Source organism: Phasianus colchicus, chromosome 1, assembly GCF_987193195.1.
Source record: "Phasianus colchicus chromosome 1, bPhaCol1.hap1.1, whole genome shotgun sequence".
Taxonomy (NCBI): Eukaryota; Metazoa; Chordata; class Aves; order Galliformes; family Phasianidae; genus Phasianus; species Phasianus colchicus.
Genome location: NC_143436.1, coordinates 83,737,099 through 83,760,728, shown reverse-complemented (window position 1 = coordinate 83,760,728; position 23,630 = coordinate 83,737,099). Strand labels below are relative to the sequence as shown.

At 42.0% G+C, this 23,630-nt stretch overlaps 1 protein-coding gene and 1 long non-coding RNA gene across 2 annotated transcripts in view; both read right to left on the bottom strand.

Annotated features, from left to right (window-relative positions):
- The window catches only part of LSAMP (limbic system associated membrane protein), a 965,192-nt gene that overhangs the window by 642,648 nt on the left and 298,914 nt on the right, over nucleotides 1-23,630 (bottom strand). The window lies entirely within an intron of this gene.
- Nucleotides 8,285-21,979, bottom strand: LOC149919802 (uncharacterized). Its single transcript, XR_016471209.1, has 3 exons — nucleotides 21,720-21,979; nucleotides 12,185-12,233; nucleotides 8,285-9,882 (listed from the first exon to the last, which is right to left on the bottom strand). It is a non-coding gene; the product is annotated as an uncharacterized LOC149919802 (long non-coding RNA).

The following is a 23,630-nucleotide window of genomic DNA, read 5'->3' as shown; positions in this document are numbered from 1 at the left end:
CTGCTACAGACTCTACAAATTTCCAACCAGTTGAAATATCTTCCATGCAAGTTTCTTTGGATATGCACATTTGCTTTGAAATTAGCATTGGGATGTGCAAATATGCAGAGATAGAATAAAGATATCTATCTACATTCACCCCAGATGCTCTTTTTTCTCTTGGATCATAGGCTCCTAATTAGTAGAAAAATGAATGGACTCTTCTTAAAATAAGGCTTGACCTAAATTTCAGAAGGAAAGTTTAAAAAGCAGATTCAGAACCTCAAATACCCCCTAACCCTTACCATATACCTTTGGCATTAAGCAAAAAAGGTTTCAAAGGTTTAGTTGTTTGATATTTGCCACCAGAATAATTCTATCTCAGGCATGGAAAATATAGCAGAGGATATTTCACTAAAGTCTACACTTTAAATGTTTTCAATTCTTTTTTTTTTTTTTTCTGTCTGGAAAGACTTAGTTGCAAAGTCTGGAGAAGTTGCTTTATTTTGTGTACTGATTCAAACCACTCCTTGATGTCCCTTTAGGATTTTGAGAAGAGGGTGGGAGTACAAAATTACCAAAGCACGTATTCAGTTCCTGAAATGATAAGACAGAATTGCAGGATACTCAGATTGTTGTTACTAAAGTTTCACCTATTCTTTTGTCCTGAAAAGGAAGGTCAAGAACAGTGAGAGACTGAACATGTCTTTGCAGCTTTTCCAGATATATTTACAAAAATGCATTATGCCAAGGCTCTTGCTAGTGAAGTTCTTGCAGTGTCTTAATGTCAGCTCACAGATGAAGCGACACTTAGCTTTCCCAATGGCCCTTCTGTACCCAGTGGAGATCCTGACCCTATATCCTTTGGTATGTATGCAGGGAGGATGCAAGTTGTTGTCCTCAAAGTAACAGCATGAGACAGCTGCCAGAAGAAACTACCTCCAAATAAGGAAGGGAGGCAGTATCTCAGATGTGAGTAACTCAGTTTTAAACTGAAAGTATTTAAGAGAAAAAGAAGGAGATTCTGAGACAGGTTAAGAGATATACCAGAGTTAACATGGAGTATGTATAGCACCCTTTAGGAGTACGTAAGGACAGATACTAATGTAGAAGCAATGTAGAAGCTAAAGCAAATTCAGAGCTTGTCAGGATCCCAGCTCTCCCACCTGAGACCACTGAGAAATTCAGCAGCAGAGTGCAGAGGGTGAAAAGCTCATCACTGATCCCTTCCTCCAGCAAGGAACCGTGTAATAAGAGAAGCTGCATCATTAAATACTGTGCAATTGATAAACAACTACTTACATTATGAACAGAGATGAGTTATTGTGTAAATTGCATTGTCTTACAATTTATTAATAGACAGATGGACTTTAATGGAAATGAATTGGTCAGTGTCTCCTTGAGCTGTTATTTAAGGCTGCTTTTATTTTTAATCTATGAAGACCATTCATAAATAAACCATCAAACCATCCACTAGGAGATAAAAATTCATTATGGATCCCAGTTCCCCTGTGCATTGTCACCATCAATGGGAATGTCAGGAGTTCTGACATATGCAGGTAACGAACACATCAGAAGTCAGTCCTGGGTGAGAATCACTCCAGATCAGAATTCATTTTTGTCTGAGTGGATTCAGAATAGTTCCAGCCTTGGAGGAAACAGACGGAAAGTTTGCACCATGTAGAAGAATGGAAACCTTTGCCTTCTAAGGGTGAAAAACTAAAGCCTGCTCTGCTTGTGCAGACAATAAAACTCAGCTGCTAATGTGAAGGTTCTTGTCCCACCAGCTTCCAAAACCCTCAAAATGAAGATGAAAACTAAGACTATTCAACAACCATGAGCAACCCTAGATTTTCTACCACTGTTCCTGCACTAGCCAGGTCTCCCTAACTCCGCCACATCTACATTAATAGATTAATTACTCTCAGTAATACTAACTGTTACCCATAATGATTTCCAGGGAATAAACCAAAACAGCTTTTTTATTTTTTTTCCCCCAAGCCATCCAGAATATCTTTGCAGAAGCACATTTGGCAGAAAAGGAACAACAATAGATTCCAAGATGAATGCTATAGGTTATCTGCATTCAGATTATATATGTAAAAAGCATGAAGTAATACCATACCTTCCTGCCCTCAAAACCTGAAGGTCAGCTAAGTCTAAGCCTAGCAACGTTTATTTGGCACAGTCTTCCAGGGACAAGCAGGGTAGAAACTTGGGAAAGGAAAAGGCAGACATCCCTGATTTACTGAATGAGATCCCATGAAGTTGGTGTGCTTTTAGCTTCCCCTGCCACCTTCTTTTCTATCACGTGCCCTGTTCACAGACCACAGCAGGAGAGTATCGAATACCAGGTTCCTCCAAACTCTTCAGATTCATACCAGAAATCATCAACCTGGCACATGACTCTCTACAATCTCCGGCCTGTTCTCCTCCCATCTCGAGAGAAACCTCTCTGCACCTGTTCTCCTACCAAAAACTCTATGGAGAAAGAGCCCCTGGGACTTGAAATGTCACCAAATCAGAGGACATGATTAAATATTTAAATTGACAAAATTACATTCCACTGGTGACATTCAGCACTGTCTGCTCTGCCTCTCACTCTCCCCTTCTCTCCCTCCCAGCCCCCGGCAGCTCTTCCCCCTGTGGACACGTGCCAGCCAGGGATCTGTTCTTTCCACTCTGCTCCCTGCTAAATGTTTTTTATTCTCAACCACCTGCCCCAGGCCTTCTCATCAATTATTAATCAAGTGAACCATGAATATGCAAATCAGCCCACACACTCATTTTATTAAATTAAATAAAAAAGAAGAAACGACATGGCATGCACAGCAGCAGAATAGATGATGGGGTGGACTGCTCCAGGGAAGGAGGGGAAGGATTGGTGCCTTCTAGCAGAGGAAGGAGGAATGGGATAAGTGTGAACATGCACTGTGTACAACTAACAGGAGGATTACTTCTAGAGCCACTCACATCTTTATTTTAACCTGAGGCTCCACAGGAACATGGTGATTAGAAGATGAATGCATTCACATATAGACAGTTTTCACTTTGCTGCAAAGGAACTGGTTTCTTTCTACTAATCCCTATCTAGAGGGGCACTGCAGATAGGAAATTGGGATGGTGCAGCTGGCAGCACACAGGGTCCATCCTGGCCCACAGCACCTACCTTGGCAAAGATGTGCTGCATCACATGTGCACAAATAAGGGTAAGCCAAGGACATGCCTTCATTGGCATCTTTTTGAGTGGGAGCCACTGGGCCTCCTCTATCCGGCATGCAAAGGAGAGGAATGAGGGAGGCTTTCCTTAAACACTGAGTCAGCATGTTAACAGCTGGGAGAAGATGCATGTTTCTATTTTTGTAACTAACAGTTTCATGTCCCCCAATACACTCCATGCTTTCATGCATGAGCTGTTCCTCAAGACCTCCTCAAGTCAGCTCGGCCTCATGGAGGTAGTTTAAGACACAAGCAGACAAATCTTGTCACTTCTATTAGCTCTGAGTATTAGCTCAGTGCTAATTCCAGATCAGAACAAGAAAAAACAAAGACCTCAAATCAGAAATTTCCCTTTTGAGATAGGTTTTGGGTGTTACCACTTCCATGCCAAAGTCTCTTTCTCCTAAGAGATTTTCAGGGAAAGATGCTCAAAGGAAATATCAGCTTATCTGTGGTTTGCTATTTCACTGTTGCCTTTGGTGCAGCACACAGATGTGAATGGCTTTGGGACAGCACTTCCCCTGTTCCTAACACTTGTGTATGCTTATCCCTGTTAACTATAGCTGAGGCAGTCCTCCCCATACAGACATCACACTCTCCCCAAAATAACTTGTCTCTGTCTTTTTGTCAGCTTTGGAGTTCTAAATCAGCAACACAGGATTCTGGCCTTTCTGACAATTTGAGGGAGTTCAGTGCTAGCAGGGAGAAGGAAACTGACTGCACTCAGATACCAGAATCTTCTCCTTATCCCGGAGAACGGTAAGGTACAGACAGTATCAGAACACCAGCTTTCTCCCCCAGCACAAAGGTGCTATTACAAGTCTGAGATCAGCAAATTATTCCTACTCATCCTAAGCATTTCTATTAGATATTGTTGTAGGGGGGCATGCCTTTTCTTGATCTAGCAAATCACACAAAGACACTGATGGCACAGATGATATCCTTCTCCTAAAGCAAGGAACTTGCGACTCCTGAGCCATGCGTTGTTTGAGACCATCACAGCAAGTTCCTGTACCAGGCTGGGCACCCAGGCTGGGCCATAGGAAAAGTCAGCCAAACAGGTGCTAGAGGAGGCAGAAGGCTCAACCCTGTCCCAGAGCAGAGCTTCAGAAATGTTGACACCGTTGCCTCAGGAGACTCTCAAGAAGCTCTATCTCCCCATAACACCATGAACTTCAGGAGAGATGCGTTTCTTACTGCCTGCCACATGACAACTTTGAAATGTAACCTGCAGAACCAGGAAAGCTGTCTAACCAGGCTCCAAACACATACACACATTATAGTGTTGCTGAACAGAGGCCAAACAAAACAGGTTTACATCATCAGCTGGAAATTGTGTGTTCACATCATTTCTTGGTCACTGCTTTGCTTGCGGGGGTTCACAGGCAGATGGAAGCAGCAGCTTTTTCACCCACTGATCAAAGACTATTGGTCCATAACAAGGAATAATCCTGGTTACAACATCCCTCTCCACAAAGCAGGTAGTTACCCTATCAAAATCTCTGGACTCCGAAGCAGCAAGGACAAGGCTTAGAGCTATGCCTGTGCTACAGCACTACATGTCCATGGAACTTTAGGCCCAGATACATTCTGCAGAGCTGGGCAGGGCACAGGGCAACTCCACCCCTGAAAACAGCACACTTCTGATGCATTCTGAGAGCAAGAATGCTCCTAGTTTCTAAACTTCTGAATGGGAGGGAAAAGGAAAAAAAAAAAAAAAATCCCATGATGTCAGCAGCTAAATGATAATTTGGAATGGGGTGTCTTTGTTTTCTAAATTGCTCTAAACTGTGTGCCAGCACACAGGTAAATTGTTCTTGGCTGAGAAAATGGCTTGTCTCTCGTCTTAGAGATTAACATGGAGGACAGTGAATGGAACAGCAAACAAGCAAACCATGCCCCTTTTACAAATCATTCAATAGTTTCCTGACTTTCTATATTTTCCAGCTGTAAATGAGTTTCTACTTCTCACTCTCACTGAAGGCCTTGCTTGCTATTGTTCCTCCCCATTTTCTTTTAAAACAAGGTGGGGGGGGAAGAGGAGGAGTAATTTGCTGCCATGGAGACTCCAAGTGAAATGAAATTGCTCTATTTCGCTCCTGCCCCTCCAAAAGCTTCAATCAAAGGCCTTCCCCAAGAAAGCTGGCATAGGAATGTCAAAGTGTTCCTCTAGCTCAGGAGGAAGCTGGCTTCTCAAGTGATATGCTGGCATACTCTGCTGTAGGACAGGATTAAGGCTAAATCCTGATTCTGTGGCTAGAAAAAAAGCTTGATGTAGATTACAGATAGTCTGACTCCTCCAAAGCTTCCAAGGCAGAAGTAGGGCCAGAAACTTCACCTGGGAGAAGGGTGCCTGAGACTATACAACATGACTGACTTGTCCTTCCATAGCTAATACCACTGTCAGCATAGGACAGAGGATGTAAGCATGCTCCAGAAATGCTTTCACACACTTCTGCAAAGCAACATCAAAAAAAAAAAGCTTTGACTACAGCAGCACTAAGATCACAACCCATTTCTTTCTCCATATAGAAATTTCACAAGCTACCAGGGTTGACCTTTCTCACGTGGCTGATATTTCCCTAAACCTACTGCATTCTCTCTCTAGCTAGAGAAGTGTTTCCAAGAGGCCTGCAGTCTATGTCTTGGTTTCGGCTATGAGCAGTGGCACCAGGTCATTCAGTTTGTTTCAGCTGATAAGTTTCTTTCATTTCGCCAAGTCTTCCCATTACACATAAATCCACACAATAATTATCAAAATTAAATGAAAACTGTTTTGCTTTCTTTATTTGAATAGATTTTTCTATTCCTTTTTTTCAGAAATGGAAAGGGAAGGCTTATCAGCTCTATCAATTACTGCTCCTCTCCTCATAGAGCAAGACATTTAAGTAGAGGGGAAGAATGCTTTATTCAGCATACATTCTCCATGCACTCTTTCCTAGTTATATCAGTATTCCTGTGTTTTGGTGCCAGCAAGAGAAAGAGGATCCTTAATGATGTGGAAACAGAGCCATTGTACACCAAATTAGTTTCCAAATGGCTTGCCTATCTCTGCTAGTGAGATGTTGTATTAGTAAAGAATTCCACACTCATTCTTGGCATTTTGAATATTATTCCTTATGTTGCAAGAAGGATAAACATGGTCCCCTGTTCTGGAAATAACAAAACCCATCACTTATCCTAAATATGCAAAAACTTCAACTAAGTGTACTATATAGATCCAGCTAATTATTCACGTGATAGACTGAACTATTATTTGATTCATGAATCTTGAGTGAATTGGAAACAAGAGACTTACACCTACCTTCTTTGTATTAGAAGTTTAGTTTACTGTCTCTATGGGGAAACAACATTCAATTCTCTATTCCTCACCAAGCTTCTTGCAGCTTGTTACAAAGGAGATATAAACCATCACTCAAGGAAACTGATTCACATCAAGGGGGAGTTGAAAGCATGGGCACTTCTCCAGGTGCCCAGCCTGAAAACACCCTGAAGGATCCTGATCTGTAGAAAGCACAGCAAGAATTACTGAAAGCAAACAGCTTTCTCAGTGATGAGCATGCTCTAAAAATGGAGTCATCAAGAATAACCAGCTCTGAAAAATCCTGCTCTCTCTCCAGTCTTGCTGTTTTTGCCTATAGGAAATATCACTGATATGCTGTTTAAAACAACAAAACTAGATTTTAAGTTGGCAACTATACACTTACTTGTGCTGAAACCTTCTGAAAAGGTTTCCTCTTTTTTTGCATTTAACTTTCACTTCAGTCCTGAAAGTAATTAACTTTCAATGGCAGCTAATTATAAGCATGGAAATCAGAGACTGTGTGGCTGTTTGTTTGGTGCAAGCTTGGCAAAGTGTTTTTTAATTGGAAACCCTCTTTACTGTGTGCATTTCAATCCATTTTGCACTGTATTTATCGTTGTAGATTCATATTATATCCATGACCTTTCATCTAATGACAGAAGCTCATGCAGGGAAAAGAAAAAATTATTTTAACAGACACTGTGAGACAAAGAAAGGAAAAAACAGGAGGAGAAAGCAAGAGTGGCACGAGATGAGAATAAAGCACATCCTAAAAGCTAGATGCTGATCTCTTTTTCCTCTTGTACTTCTGCAGGAGCTTCCAACCCAGAAGTATTGCTACACCATCCCCTGGTCGTTGCTGGATGTTAATGAATAACAGCCACTTAACACCTTGGATACACAAGCTTTCTTTTCCCATGGTCACCCACCATGAAAAGACACTCAGAGCATCCTGACTTAGAGTTTTGTGCAGCCAGAGGCAATGTTAGAAGCTACAGGCATCTGCAATTCTGCAGTTGACCATTGTTGCAAGTCAAGACTTCAGTGCATCCTTCAAAGCAGGTACAGGTGAGAGCTTAGAAGTTTTGAAGATGAGATCCACTGCAGACTGCATAACCTGAACTGCAGAGCACAAGTAGGAGATAACTGGTGAAATGGATCCTAATTCTGTGCACATAATGGTGTCATTCCAAGTACAGATTGAAATGAAGAAAGAAAGGATGTCCTTGCAAAATAAGATCTGAGAAGAACTGGTTAAATAAACTTATTTTGCAGGTATACAGCAGGAGATGCTAACTTAGCACCTGCATGTAAATCTTGTTTGCTGAACAGAACAGAGAGCAATAGGCAAAATGAGAAGAATGTGAACCCTGAGTACCTTAAACAATGGGGAAAGGGGGAAGGACTTACTAGTGTAGAAGTACAGGGATAAAAGAGGGGCTGTGTCCCCTGATATTTTGAGACCCCACAGGGCAATGTCCCAATGGTTCTCCTTTTATTCAAATAATAAAGAACTCCTCCTCTGTCTCTTTTTGGGATAAAGATACTTGAGCAAGCCTATTAGAGCAGAAATTATCCCAACAATATGAATTCACCTTACTGTACCTTAGTTGTGAGAAAGCTGTAAAAACCCTTTGATCATTTTCTTCACTCACTTTTTTTTGCACTCTTTAGGCAGAACATCTTGATGCTTTGTCTAAAGTACCAGGATGAATCTTCAGCCATGCTCACTGAAGCTGTTTTCTTAGCAAGACCTTACCACTTCGTGTAGCTTCCAAAAAAAAAAAAAAAAGGCATCAAGCAGCACTGAAATGGCATGGAGACCTGAGGCCCATGGAATCACGGACCTCTATGCAAACAGCAGCGTTGCTCTTTTGTCACTGAGGTGGTTGGTAGCTTGTATGCAACACAATCTGAACCGGCATTTCCCGCTGCTAATGAGCAGCTCTTGCCAACTGCCCACCTGGCTTCTGCAAGAAACAGCTTAGCAGGCATCAGCAATGTCTGGCAAAAGACTTCACAAATTAATCGTGGTAAATCTATATCACACACTGAGCATCAACTGCCTAATCTACTCTTCTGAGAAATACTTGGCACGAATAGCTAACATCACATCTTTACCTCTGCTCTTAACTAAACTAGCCACCATGTGTTCTGGTGTCTCCCATAAGGACAGCTCTGTGAGGGGTAAAGTTCTGCAAAGCAGCATTTGGCTTTTTACTACAATCATGCTATTCCTGTTCACTTCCCCCCAAAATCAGTTCTGAATGTTATTTTTCTGTTTGTGAAGTCACACCTATATAGGCTCACACAAATTCCATAGAAAAGAACATAAGGGGCAAGCAACAGGGACCTAAACAGAATGGAAGAATACTAGAGCTGTGTTTGAATGCTGGTGTCATTTGGAAGACCTACAAAGGCAATTCAGGTAGTGTAAAACAAATAAAATTGTCTGTAAATAAGAAAATGATCGAAGGTATTACAGGAGCCATTTGTTCATCCTGACAGTCAGGAAATAGTTTCCTTGAGTCTTGGGAATACAACCAACTACGCACAATACAATGATATCCTCAAAAATACAGAAGTACAACAGTGAAAACTGAAATTCAGTAAAACCCACAGTCCTAACTCAAACCTTGCATAAGAACTGTTTAGAAAACTTTATTTAAAGGGTACAAGACAGGTCAGAACATCAGTGCTGAAGATTCATGAGCTCTTTAAAGACACAGCAAGGTGCCATGTTTTGCAAATTCTTTGGATTCCATCTTCATATCAGGCACCAATATATAGTCATAAAGCATATGACAGCCTCTGAATAGGCATCAACAGAACTCTCCCATATAAAACGCACCTGAAAGCTTGACCAGAGAACTGCTTTATGAAGGAGATTTCCAGACGCTCAGATGGCCTTCAGGCATATCACTCCCACTAACTTGCAATCCCTAAAATACTAAGCAGGTAATTTAAAAGCCAAAGAGAAAAAAAAAATATTTGCAGACCAATCACTTATAACTATACGTTCACTCCCAGAGCCTCTTTGCGATTCATTAATAAAGAAAGCTCACAGACTAGCAGATGTGTTCAAAAAACATTGTAGTGAAGTCCATCTGAGCACTAACACTAAATATGCCATCAGATGCCACTAAGCAGATTTGGAGTCCTTTATATTGCTAGGCTGATACCCATCTTCACCACTTGAGCACTGTTGAAGCAACACAGGGTTGCAATTTTTATAGCCTGTTCTCCTGTATGAAGTCAATACATTAGGCTGTCTGAGGTGAAGGTTTGTTCAGCTGCATCGCGGCTCCCCAGTATCTCATCAAGATGGTGTTACATCAGCCCAGCAGATCATTTTGGAAACTCTTCCTTCCATTCCCTGTCTGAATGTGTAGGAAGATAGGATAGAAAAGACAGCAAGAGATAAAGGGCAGCGTGATTACAGGCTGTAAATTCATCAGATGGGTAAGCGTCGGGAAGAAAAAGAGCGCTTTAAACTAAGAGATCATGTTGACATTAGAACATATGGATGTTTACTGACCATGAATACACTTAAACCAGGAGTTTAAAAAAAAACAACACGGGCTTTTAAAACTTCAGCACAGTGAGATCACAGAGGGATGTCCAACTTCAGCATTAGTGGAAAGTCACTAACGCATTGCACGGTTTTGAGATGAACTTCACAAGGAATGAGAGTCAGACCACATAATCCACAGGTTTCCACTTTGTCCTACACCATAATAAGCCATCCCACAACACTCCGCCATATGGTGATTTCCCTGCACCAGTTGCTGAAAAGCTTTTCTCTTGATCAGAGGACTGTGCAAGTATTAAGAAACCACAGTACCCTGAACATCATGGCAACTGATTTTAATAAGTGTGTTCCCTAGATGTGGTACAAACAAGTTTGCAAATGCAAAGCATGTGTTTTCAAAAGTAGCTTTCAAAAACAAGTTCCACTTTTTAAAAGAACTCAGATCCCCAACTCCTTTGATTTTTCAGGAAGACAAGCTCCTGAGCAGCTGAGGTGCTTTTGAGAGTTTTGTCCCTACTCTTTAATGTCATTTTAGGCACTTTGATTTACTCTCCCTTTGTAGTCACACAGCATAGTTTTGTCCTGTGCCATATTCAAAACAATGTCTCTAAACCTTTTTGATTCTAATGGAGCTTGAAATACTAGGATAATTGACAAACTTTGCACAGTTTTGCTTACTTCTTTCTGTGTGACTAAGGATCGTGGACCATGTCACACTGCAGACAGACAAGGGTAAAAAAAAAAAAAAAGCTCTGCTGCTGACTTTAGCACCAGCTCTAACCCAGAATCCATGGATTACCTGCTGCTGCACAGCAACAGTAATCAAAACCACAGCACATTTTTGTACAGGATCTGGATAACTCTAAGCGTCTTCCTACCCTCCTCAACCATTAAATAAACTGTATACCTGAGTAAGAGAGATATTCAAGTACAAAGCTGTAGTGATACTGACAGACCACATCTGGACCATAAGCATCTTCCCACTGCCAACGTGCCAATTAACTATTTGCTGTTTAAATTAATTCCACGCTGACTTTTGGAAAAGCCACTGCAACCAGTGCTTGTAAAATTGTTAGCAAGAATGGAAGGAGCTCAAGTATAACAGCTGACCATCAAAAGCAATCTCTTAATTGTACAGACTTAACCAACTTAGTTTTCTTCATTTAATCCAAGCATAGTATCAGCATTTGAGACATTTCATTTACATATTTTATCACATTAGGCAGATAGTGTGAGGCAGAGTCATAAGGTTTACCTGTGAAATGAAGACTTTTACTAAAAAAAATAGCAAGCAATTCTGGAAATGTGCCACTCTGGGTACTTTAGTCTGAACAAGGCTTAAGATATGGATCAGAAGTTTTTTCTAAGGAAACAGCTTGTCTACTTAGCTCAGTAGGCCACATATCTTGACACGGGCTGAGATGCCTGTTCCCCTAACTCCCACCACCCACTTTCAGTCAATAGGTTGATCTGAGCAGGATGCATGCTAGCAGCCTCTTCCAGACTGCATTTTAGTCTTGACGTTTTTACTCTGGCTTACCAGAACTTCAACAGAATTCAGTTGTCACATTAAAGTAAAGGTTGAGTGTCACATAGAACACAATAAGTTTCTGATAAACACAAAAAAAACTTTCTTTGGAAACCCACAGACTCTGCTAATACCCTATTCCATAAGAACATACTAGCCTTCTTTGTCACTCAAGAACAGTTCTATTGTTGCATTCCAACACAACTAGAAAGGAAGGCATTGCAGTACCAAGGTCTTCTTAATACAGTGCTCAACAAAATCTTAAGGTTCCTGGATATAACCAACTCCAGTACACAAATTGGTTGCTGTTTCCTATACTCATCATAGAAGCAGCATTGGCTATACCATTTGGATTACATGATGCTCTGATACTTTGTCATAACTATGAATGATCATCAGTTATAGTGTAATACTGGTATTTACCACAGCTACTCTCAATAGCATCAAGATATTTAACAATGACTAGGACTCAGAACAAGCTGTGCATATCTGTTTATCTTTTCCCTTCAATATCTTCATCACACACACCATCGCATTTTTGTTGTCAATCCAAATTACTTAGTGAAAGTATATATGAAAGTATACTTATGTATAAGTATTCAAATCAAATTAAGTAACTTACCATTACTTTCAGGACAATCAGGAGATGATTAAAAAGCCTTAAGACTTACCTATAAAAGAAAAGAAACAAAATTAAGAAATGAGCAAACAAGATCTTAGCAGAGAATTATCAAATGGCTTAGATTGGAAGGGACCTATCTAATTCCAAACTCCTTGCTGTGGGCAGAGCTGTCTCCTACCAGATCACACTTCAGGGCCCCCATCAAATCTGGCCCTGGATGCCTCTAGAGATAGTACATCGACAGCTTTTCTGGACAACCTGTGGCAGTGTCTCACCACCATCTGATTAAAGACTTTTCTCCTAATATCTAATCTAAATTGCTCCTCTTTTAGTTTAAAGCTATTCCCCATTGTCCTAGCACTACCAGATTATATAGAAATTAGCCTCCCTCCTGTTTATAAGGTCCTCACATGTACTAGAAGGCCACAGTGATGTCTCCTTTTAGCCTTCTCTTTTCCAAGCTGAACATGCCCAGCTCTCTCAACCTTTCTTCATAGAAGAGCCCCAAGACAGACCCCTGGGGCACACCACTTCTGACCATCCTCCACCTGGCCATAGAGCTGTTAACCACAGCCCCTCTGGCTGTGGCCAGTCTTGGACTGCAGCTCCTTGTAGTCCTCCTTGGTAGTAGTTCCAGCCTGTAATTGCCTGGCTTTTCCTTTCCATCTTTCTTGAAAATTTAGTTCAGAAATGACAAAAGTCTTCATCATATACCAAGAAAAAGCATATCTAGTTCCTTGCAGTGACAGCCTCTTGGATCAGAAAGGACCAACTTAGCAGCTGACAGTAAGAATCAGGGTTATTTTAAGCAGAGTTACGGGTATGCTTGAAACAAAAATATAGCTTCCTGCCCCAAAGAACTCACATTCTCATTTAAGATGAGCACATCAGAAGATGATCACTTGGGGAACTAGAAAATACCACTGCTCTCATATTTGGCTGTGAGAATATCAGACAAATCTTAAGGATTATGTGGAATACTTGTATTAGCTGTCATAAGGGAGCCATTAAAAGTAAATATAATAAATTAGTCCTGAATTGGCTCTATAATGCGAAGGGGGCTTATTTCCCAGGGTTATTTTGCATGCAGCAAAAACAGGAGCTTTGCAAGATCCTTTTCTTCATCTTTACTAACCATCTAGTTCTTCAAGGTACATGCCGTTATAGGCCAAGGATCCACAGTGCTAGGTCACTGCACACACACAAAGCTGAAGTCTGTTTTGCTCCAGGGAGTTTCAAGGTGCTTCCATTAAATTTCTCACAACTTTTTAACACAAAATCGTAGAACTTAGTGGCAAAGCTACAAGCATCACTCAACTCAACTGAAAATCCAATACTCGGTAGGCTTCCGACTCGAGCCTTCTCCTGTCCTGCCATTATAATTCACCATTTCATTTTTAATTAAGTGAATTCTGGTATTAGCTGCTGCACAGAAAAGATGCAAACACAGATACTGCTCCATAAGGATGAACGTTTCACGCATTGCTTCATTAATATTGTTAAGCAGAATGAAAAAAAAAGTCAAAAACCAAAGTCTCACATCCCAGAGAACACTGAAGCAACTCATATATTTATTTTACTTCAAAATCTTATTTTCAGTGGAGGCTGATCTAAAATTATTGAAGTCAATAGCCCAAAGCAGAAAGAAGTAACGTATTAGAGTCAAGATTCTTTGGAGAAGGAACATCAATTGTGTGGGCTATAGACCCGTAGCAGCAAGCTGTGATCCTTGCCTGTACACAACTCTGACTCAGCCCACAGACAGCTGAGCAAGCTCATCAACATGAGGACTTCTGGCTACATAATTTTCTATTCATTTACGCAAGGAAATAGTACCAGCTCAGTATTTTTGCCTACGGATCAAACTGAGGCAATGTGAGCACTGTTACTAGGGTCAACAAGACAGCTGTTTCCAAATAATATTTATGCACATTCTTGCTGTCTTTCTGACTTCTCCATCAGCCATCAACACAGCCAGCTCTACCCACCCCAACAGAAAAACCTCACTGAATGGAGACAAGAACCAAACGGCTCAGTGAGAAGGAGCAAAGTTGGGTGCTTCATTTCTAAGACAGGCTTAAAATCATTTTTTTTTTTTTCCTCCAATAAGCTGCAAGAAAATCATATTCAAAGAAAGAAAGGATAAAGATGCTTGTTCAGAGATAGAGAAGCAGATAATGCTAAAATATTCGTGCACATTCTGATCCCAGTTATATCTCAATGTACACATACTACTCAGAAGTGTCCTTGCATATTTTTTGAACAGCCCTCTGTGCTATGTGAATATCAGAGTCACTGGATACTTATAAATATTCATAGATAGCTTGTCAACAGGCTAAAGGATGTAACTTGTAGCAAACTCTGATTCACTGATCTAGGAACAAGAATAATGTCATGTGGCACCCATGATCCATCAAATGACATGGAAAATTAGGAACAGATACTCAGAAAAACCCAATTCTCAAATAAACCAGGGGCTAAAAATTCAGTCACACAAACTACTCATCTAACAACTGACAATAATGAACAAATTAGTGCAAAATCTAGTGTAAAATCACAGTCTGCACCAGATAAGTAACTGAGCAGAAAGATAAGGAGAGAGATGGATACCTTGTTCTATAAGGTACATTGCCCTGCCAAGGGCTTACCTTGCTCTAATTCTTAGAAATAGAGTGGACTGATGACAACCGGGAGCAACTGATAGCAAAAAAAGAGAGCGCAATGAATAATAGAGAATAAAACATGAACATTGATGGAAAAAATAAGTTTCCAATATATAGCATGAGAAAGTGAGGGGGAAAAAAGCCTTCCTCTGCTTACACTGATTGTGATGCTGCTCACTTCCATAAGGCAGCAACACATTCGGCTCTCATTCCGCAGAGCCCAAGAGGACAACCATCTAAAAAGAGCAACACAGGGTGTAACCAAAAAATCCCAAAGCCCAACTTCTCCCTACCAGGGGAAGACACTTCACCCTCTTCCCGTCCGTTACTCCTTCCCTCCTGCTAAGCTCATCTGCCCTTCAGACAGTAGAACCCATCAGTAATTCACAATATTTGGTCTTGCTTATGTCTTAAGGACATAACAATAGGGAAACAGAAGAACAGCTTAGCCAGTTCTGGAAGAAGATTATTCCGAAGGTTAATTACTGAATGAAACAGAAACAGGAAATGGAGGGGGCAATGGAAAAGGGGATGGAGAAGGAGGGAAGGGAGAGAATGACTTCCAGCTACTAAATCTGGTTTTCCAAATCCTTAAAGTCCTTTAAAATTTTGTCTGAAGGAGGTGATGGGAGGGGGATGGGCTATGCTGTTCACATGCACATTTGATAAGACCTCAGTTATGCTCCTTTCCTAATCCTGTGCCATTAGGACCAAAATGGTATATTGGAAGGCCATTTAGACACGAACACCTGCAACCTCACTATTCAACCTGCTGACTTCCCCTTTCTTCCTTCTGCTCCCTCTCTTTGTTGCTGGAGCCAATTATATTTTGAGATGTAATTTTTGGGCCAGATGCCTGGCCTCCAGCACTGGGGGTCCCACAATAGCCTGGCTGGAGACCCTTATGGCCATCATTATTTTTCTAGTGCAAAGGTCATTATTACTATAATAGCTGGAAATGAATCTGTCTATTCAGAGCTTTTAAAAAGAAAAACAAAAACTCCAGAAGAAAACAAAGGAGCTTTTTCTAAGGTACCACCAGTCACTGTTTTCTCTAGAGCAGGAGTTTGGCTATTGAGTGCAAGGGCAGGGACAAGAATTGAAACCACATGGAGAATTTTACAATACTAAAATGAAAGCCTCAAAGCAACCAAGTAAATTCACACGTAAAACTGATATCTCTTCATTCCCTGCTGGTGGAAGGGAATAAAATTCTAAGTACCAACCATCTGCATATTCTTCCCTTCATCCTTCCTTTTGTAAGTAAGTCAGGCCTCGCTCTGAGCACAATTCAGATGTGATTGAAAATCCTGGGTAAGGAGTGTTCAGTGCCATATGGAAAAACCCAGCATGGAGATCAGAGCACAGTGACATGGCCACTTGTCACTTCCTCAGTATCCTTCATTACCCCAAACTTCTGCATGCATCAGTAGCTAGCAGGCCCTGCACCTGAGATGGCTGCATTTCAATGACGTGAAACAATCCATACATCATTTTTATGGCTCGTTGTGCCTTCTCTGTTAAGAGATCAATACAAGTATCTCTTCTCATTATTCTATAATGCATGATGAGTGCAGTCACTATCTTAAAGTCACTTGCCAGTACAGGAAATAATGAGCCCTCCTTTTCATCCTCTGGACACTCTTGTACAAAGGCATTATGAGAGTTCATGGACAATCAAGTCAGTATTTTATTTGGATAAGAAACACCAATACGAAGGAAGCCAATAAACTTTTTCCTCAGCTCTTTCCCAGCATTAGCTTTGTAGACTTGTTTTGATCGCACTGGGCTAATAAAGAAAACACAACAGAGCATGCTTGGAGCCTTTGCAACTTTCTAGGGAGGCATAATGTTATAGCCTTCTGAAAATGAAAAATCTACCTTATTGCTTATTAAAATTAAGGCAAATCATCAGATGAAAGGGATTATAAATAACTGTGAGGGAGATACAACAGTTTTTTGCAAGAGTAAGTTCTAAAGTGTCATGGGCAAAACAGTCTTAACTGGGAATTTCACTTAATTTGATTTATTGCCAATTAACATAAACTTTTATTTACTGAAGGAGACACTGCAAAAACAAAGATGATAAATAATTAAACACTTAGGTACACTACTTCTTCCCAGTTCCCCAGGCTCAACTTTGGTCTAATATATCACCTGCCACCTCATCTCAGCTAGTTTGTCCTCCCCTGTTTTTGGCCATATTTTGCATTCAGTCTCATCAGTTCCTTGGGTGAAGCAGCGGGTGGTGCAAGAGGTCAGGGCACTATGTGGTGATTTCTTACTGCTGCTCCTTGATTTTCTCCCCCTGTCCCTTCCTTCCTCTGCTTCCTTCTTTTCTCTGCTCCAGCCTGATTCCTTTGCAGGCTGCAGGCTACCATAATTGTTCCTGTTCTGATATGGGCCACCCACAGCTGTGGCACATGAGGGGTGTCCCAGTTCTATTTTAGGTTACCTGTGGGCCACAGCTTTCCCCTGTTCTCTTTCTCCCCAAAGTATCTTCTCAGCACAGTGTGCCTTCCTTCCACTTTTGGTTTCTACTCTCACATCTCCTCCCTAAATTCCACACAGGGACCAGAACTCCTCTGACTCATTACTTTTCGAGCTCAGGAAAGCATCTATCAAGGATTACAATAGAGTCACGGCACTATGCTTGCTTTCCAGCTGCCCAGGCTATTGCTGCTTATATGCACATCCACATCTAAACCAGTCATTCCAGCATCTACATCAGCACAAGAACTCCACTTTAAAGAGTACAAAACAAAAGAGGGAGCAACCATCAGATAGAGCAAATCAGATCTTTTCCAGACCACCTCTCAACCAAGTTTCACCAGCCACAGAGCTATTTTATGCAGAGACAATGGAAAAATTACTTTCAGACTGGGTGATGTTATATCCTTCCTTTTTATCAGCCTCCCTACCAAATATTCAAGCTACAAAAGAAGTAGTAGATGGCCATATCCCTCAGCATGGCTTCCCTGAGTGAGAGTCCACCTCCACAAGCAGCAGCTCTTTTTAAATAGCACTGTTGAGGAGAGACCGCGTATCCAGTTAAGCGCTATTCAGACACACCCACAGACATTCACTGCTTCAGAAACACATCTCTTTCTAATAATATAGTTGGCTACATTATCTTATTTGACACTAAAAACTTGAGATGATTGATAGTAGTTTAAATTCTGAATAGACAAAAATTATAGAGCTGCTTTATAATCTTTTGCATTAGTGCCCTAGGGAAATGGCTGAAGTCTTTATCACGTTCAAAGGACAGCATGACTGATGCTAAACCCTTACCCTCTCAGCCAGACCAGCCTTCCATGAAGGTCTCAGGCAGCCTGGTCAGGAGCCTATCTACAAGCGTGGCTCTGAACACCCAGCATTTGATCATTAGGTGCCACGCTCTTCATCTTCTCCAAGTACAGCTTTGCAGTATTTCTAACTTGCAACTAAGTTGAGACCAAAGAACAAAGAGGAAGAATGATGAAAAGAAAAGGACAGAGCAAGACATTTTCTTTTATCTTGGATGTAAACAGCTATCCTGATGAGAAGTGTTTGCTTCCTGTATGCACATGCTAGAGAAGAGTTAGGAAGCTATATCCTAATAGGTATGGTGGCTCAAGAATCCACCTCAACAAAAAGAGCAAAGCTCCACATGGCAAACTTGTCAGAAGCTATACACACAAGTTTAGGAAGGACTGAGTAACTATAACAACCCTGGAAAGATCAGTATTCATATTCTGAAAACCAGTGCTAATTTCAACACCAAAAAAAAAAAAAAGGAGGGGACTAAGAAGTCAGTTTTCCACACTCTCCACAATCTCTTTTCCTGAATTGGAAAAAACAAGAACGGTCCAAACTAGCATGTGCTTTTTAATATGAAAAAGTATTGTGATGTGGGGAACTAAAGGATCTTCTCATCAGAAAAAAACAAAGGGACAATGAAGTCCAAAAGCCTCTCAGGTATATCGTATCAATTTTGTTAAGAGTACGGAATACCATACGGATTCCATGAGAGTGAAGCAGACAGGAACAGAGAGAAGGAGAACAAATAGGAAATCTCCTTAAATTGGTCACCAGTATTCCTACTGCTCCTTCCCCTCAATCCACAGTCTTTTACTAGAAAGCCCCACCCCAGCCCCTGATAACACAATAACATGATGAAAAGCACAGCAGTGATAGCAGAGTAGCAAAATCCCAGGCTGCAGCCTAGGATAAGCCCAAACGCATAAGCCATGGATGCAGAAAGAAAGGAAGAAACTCTGCTTACCCTCAGAAAGCCTCAGGTAGGCAGGGAACTCCAGCAAAAGACCCTCACCTCCACTGCCAACCTTTAAATGAGGTCTGAGAAAGGGTGGATCCTGGCTTCACAGCTTCCAATCAATCAGGTGCACTGCATGCACCTGAGCTCCCCTGGGTTGGCAGTGGAGCTGCCCTCCAGGTGCTCAATCACTTCAAACCTTCCCTCCAGGTGTTCAATCACTTCAAACCATGACTTAGCATTTCCACTACACCCCCTAAACCTCATATTCTTAAGGCCATCAACATTCCTCTACAGCATACGTGACTCTCCTTTTCCTCAATGAGACTTGTAATGTATGATAGTGAGAAAAAACATGATGTGGAAAACTCTAAATCAATGCTCCATTCTCTTTCCATCCTTCAGTGAATATCAGTGTTACATCAATTCATTTTCTTGTCCTCCACTGCTTGTGTATCAATAGCCTGCTTCTACTTAAACCACATAGAAATCTCTTTAGCCACAAAAGATGGTAGACACATTTGTTCCTGTCATTTTGAACATTGCAAGCCCCATCTCTACTACCAAGACTATCCCAAGAGAAAGGTAACAGTAAAACTGCACTTCAGAAATGCTAGCCTTCATACTAAGCTCTCACAAAATGAGCTAGCAATTCAGGCAAAAATTTTACAATGGTCCCTTTGAGTCTGCCTAGCTAAAGAGTGGTGTTCCAGCTCTTGCCTGACAAGGAGCTGCCCAATATTTTACCCTGTTATATTTTTTTGCAGTACGATTTAATAATGCTGCATTTCCATACCAGAGTACACTGAATACAGCAAAGTCAGATTTGCACAGGCAAGAGTTATAAATTTAGCAATGTCCATTACAGAAAAAGCAACAAAATGATGCTAAGGTGAAAGCGTAGGAACCAAGTTTGTACTGGAACTGCTGGAGTGAGGTACAACCACCCACGGTTTCTCCAGTTCATCAGGCAGCAGCAGATGATGGTGCTGATGGTGCTCATCACACACAATCCCCCTAGCTTACAACTCAGACAGTGCCATCGCAAAAGGGACTGCAGACTGATAATGCAGTCAATCCAAGTAACATCCAACCTGAGAAATGAATAAACATTAAAGCAGCATCATCCTCACCACCTGCTAGCCAGTGGGCAGTGCAGCCAGGGAACAGTAAGGAGGGGCCTGATCACTGCAGGCCTCCTGAAGTGGCGTACTTACAAAGCAGCATCACAAAAATGCATACCAACTACCTTCACGGCTTTCAGTAAGCCTGACAGGGAGAGTAACATTTTTACTCCCATATTCAGAGGAAAATATAATCTCCTTGTCTTTCTTTATCCGTTTTTTTTTTTGTGTGTGTGTGTGTGTCATGCCTTTTAATTAGCCTGTAAAGTTTTGGAGTAGAAAATTGTCATCTTCATTCTGCATTCAGGCAGGGCAGTGGGTCCTAGTAAATGGCAAAGCCTCCTTAATGTTGCTCAGATGTCATCTTGAGCCTTGGGTTCAGCAGTTTCACCACTACTTTGTTTTGCCAGATCGTGGCTCCCTTGCCTTTGCACTCAGGCTCTGTGGCTTCCTCTTGTGTTCCGCGCACGAGTTGAGACTTGAAAAGGGCCTCTATACAGCACAGTATCATCCCCACCCCTACTGACTGCCCCCCTGCACCGATGCACACCTCTTTCCCCCCAGTTCCCCTGCTATCTCACTCCCAATTACTTGCATGCTTGTGATTAAGTTCCTTTTAATAAATGACTCCTATTAAACTGGATTCCTCTGTCACTGTGAGAGACATAAAATTAAAAACTGTCTGTCTTTAATCATGCCAGGCTTCATCTCCATCTCTGAGGCTCCATTTATCAATAATTAATATAAGACTGAAATCCATTTCAATTTCAAAGACCCAAATGTTACATTTTTTAATAAAAAAGAAAGAAAAGAAAGAAACTACCATCATCACTCCCAGCAACAGAGACAGTCAGGCTCACACACGGGAGAAGTGAGTCTGGCAGCACTGCAGCAGCCTCCAAAAGGAGAGACAGGCTTGGATGTGACAAGCAGTTCTCCTTGTGGCTTTGTAATTGGGTTTTCTTCCCAAATACTCCCCAACAGAGCAAGAACTGCAGCAGTCCCAGAGCCTCTGCACTGCAGCTTGTGGCTTTATTTCTCTTGGCTTCACAAAGTCCCCAAGGTTATGAATGGCCAGCACACTGGACTATCCAATCTATCTTTTCAAAAAATAGCCAAATCTGCATGCTACAAGGGAAAGTCACAAGCAGCTTGTACCTACAAACACGCAAGCGATGCAGGGCAGGGTTTATGAGGATTAGCAAGGATGTGGGGAGGCAAGCCAAGGCTATATTTTTAAACTTTACACTAGAAAGGACTACAAGTTGGCATTAAAGTGCTCCTCGCTAATTTTAAATATTACCTCTTGTTACTCTTATCGCTATACCACTTCCAGCATTTCAGCTGCTCCCACTTTTGCTGCCTGGGAAGTACAAGCCCAACATGACAAAAGAGCTCCTGTCCTCTCCAGCCCCATGCCTATGGCTCTCAGGGCAGGCACTGAACAGGGGACATTGGTGGCCCAAGGCAAATTGAGGACCTTCACTCACCGAGTCATAGCACCTTCACTTTGCACACCTCGTAGGACTCTAGGGAGCCACGCTTTCCACCCAGACAACCTTCGGGCAGCTGGGGAATCTCTCCTCCATCCTCTGGGATGAGGGGTGCCAGGAAAAGCTGCAGTGGAAAGTGTCTTGGGTCGCCCTCCTTGCCAGACCCACATGCTTCTGCCCTCTCCCTTCACTGTCCTGATAGACACCGTGGGGCCACTGTGTCATAGTGTTTGTCATACCTGGGTGGAACAGGGATGGGTCACAAAGGGCCCTGATGTGACCTGCTGCTTTGGATGGGTGGGGCTGACTTACAGCCCCTGCTATGTTCAGCCACTAGCTTTAGAGCACAATGCATGAACTCAACTAAAGTTTAATAGCCCCCAGCCCATTTCTGGGTTGTGAGCAAAAGTTTAGACCAGGCTGTATGCATAGTTACACCTACAGTGTCGCTCTGCAGCAGTACAACTCCAGGAATGCCCCTTGAGACCATGGGGATGCTGTGCCTCAAGTTATGTGCCCAGTGATAGTGAAGCATAGAAAGAGGCTGCCCAGAGAGGTGGTGGATGCTCCATCCCTGGAGGCATTGAAGGTCAGGCTGGACAGGGCTCTGAGCAGCCTGATCTAGCCTGTTCATTGCAGGGGAGGTGGACTAGGTGACCTTTAAGGGCCCATTCCAACTCAAATGATTATATGATGGCTGTCGAGCTAACCTTAGACTTGAACAAAAAGCCATCCCAAACCTGGGTTACTGATCAGTGTCCAAGTGAATGAACAGACAGACAGACAACACCCCACTGGAAATACAGCATTTCCCCTTAAAGTTATATCCCGCTCATCAGTTGAATACCGTATCCATCAGCAACACCCCTAACTCTGATATCCTCAGACCGTGTGGATCTTGGCACAATCACCTTCTCGCTGCCAGACCCTAAGGAGGCGGAACAATAAAGCTATATGCAGATGGACTGCTATTAGAAGTAGCTGCAATCAGGGCATCACCCCCAGACTCCCAGAGAACAACAACCCTACACAGGGGAACACAATAAGCAGCCCAGTGAAACATAGAAATGCTATCAGTCATTACTCTGTAATTACTGAGCAACTGTAAGTAGGGACACAAAGGCAGCCCCCCAACCCCCCCACGGTTACAGTGTAGAAATATCATTCAATAGCCTTTAATTACTGTAGGATGGCACGGTAACAAATGATGACCTGCCCGCTGGTATAAAGCGCTCCCATCACTCATTGAGCATTCCCTGGCAGTTACTAAGGGAACCCTTCAGCAATCTCACAGCAACTGCGATGCACTGTGGATGGGTGGATTTTATCACAGCATATTGTGCATTTTCAAGATTGTTGGGTGGAGGGCTCCAGCGTGGAGAGATCACAAAGAAGCGTGTGCTCAACCACTGTTATCTTCCCAATAAGTTCGCTGTTCCATGTTACTGAATTGTGGCAACATTGTGGTAATGCTTTCACTGAAACTTCGAAATGAGGGGGATAATTGCACCTTTGCCCTGCAGATCTTGTGGTACTTGTAATTATATCCCGTTACTAAGGAACACAGCAATTTCAAACCTATTACCCACAGGTATCGTTTATTTCAGAGTTAAATTTATTACTTCAATGCCAGTCTCAATTGTGGTTCTCCTTTATGCATTCAAGCTTCCCTGGTGACAAACACTGAAGTAGAGTGAACAGGAAAAGATGGGACAGAGCAACAACAGATGGAGCAGAGGGTATTAGCGCCTTTCTGACCCCTGCTCTGGGCTGCATGCATTGCTTTTTTAGCAAGGGAAGAGGAGAACTGATGCAAAAGAGGCCAATCTCTTTTTTGCCATCAGCCTGCAAAATGAAGCTGCTCCCAGGGCCGTCCCATCAGCGGCAGGGTTGTGAACCCACGCAGAG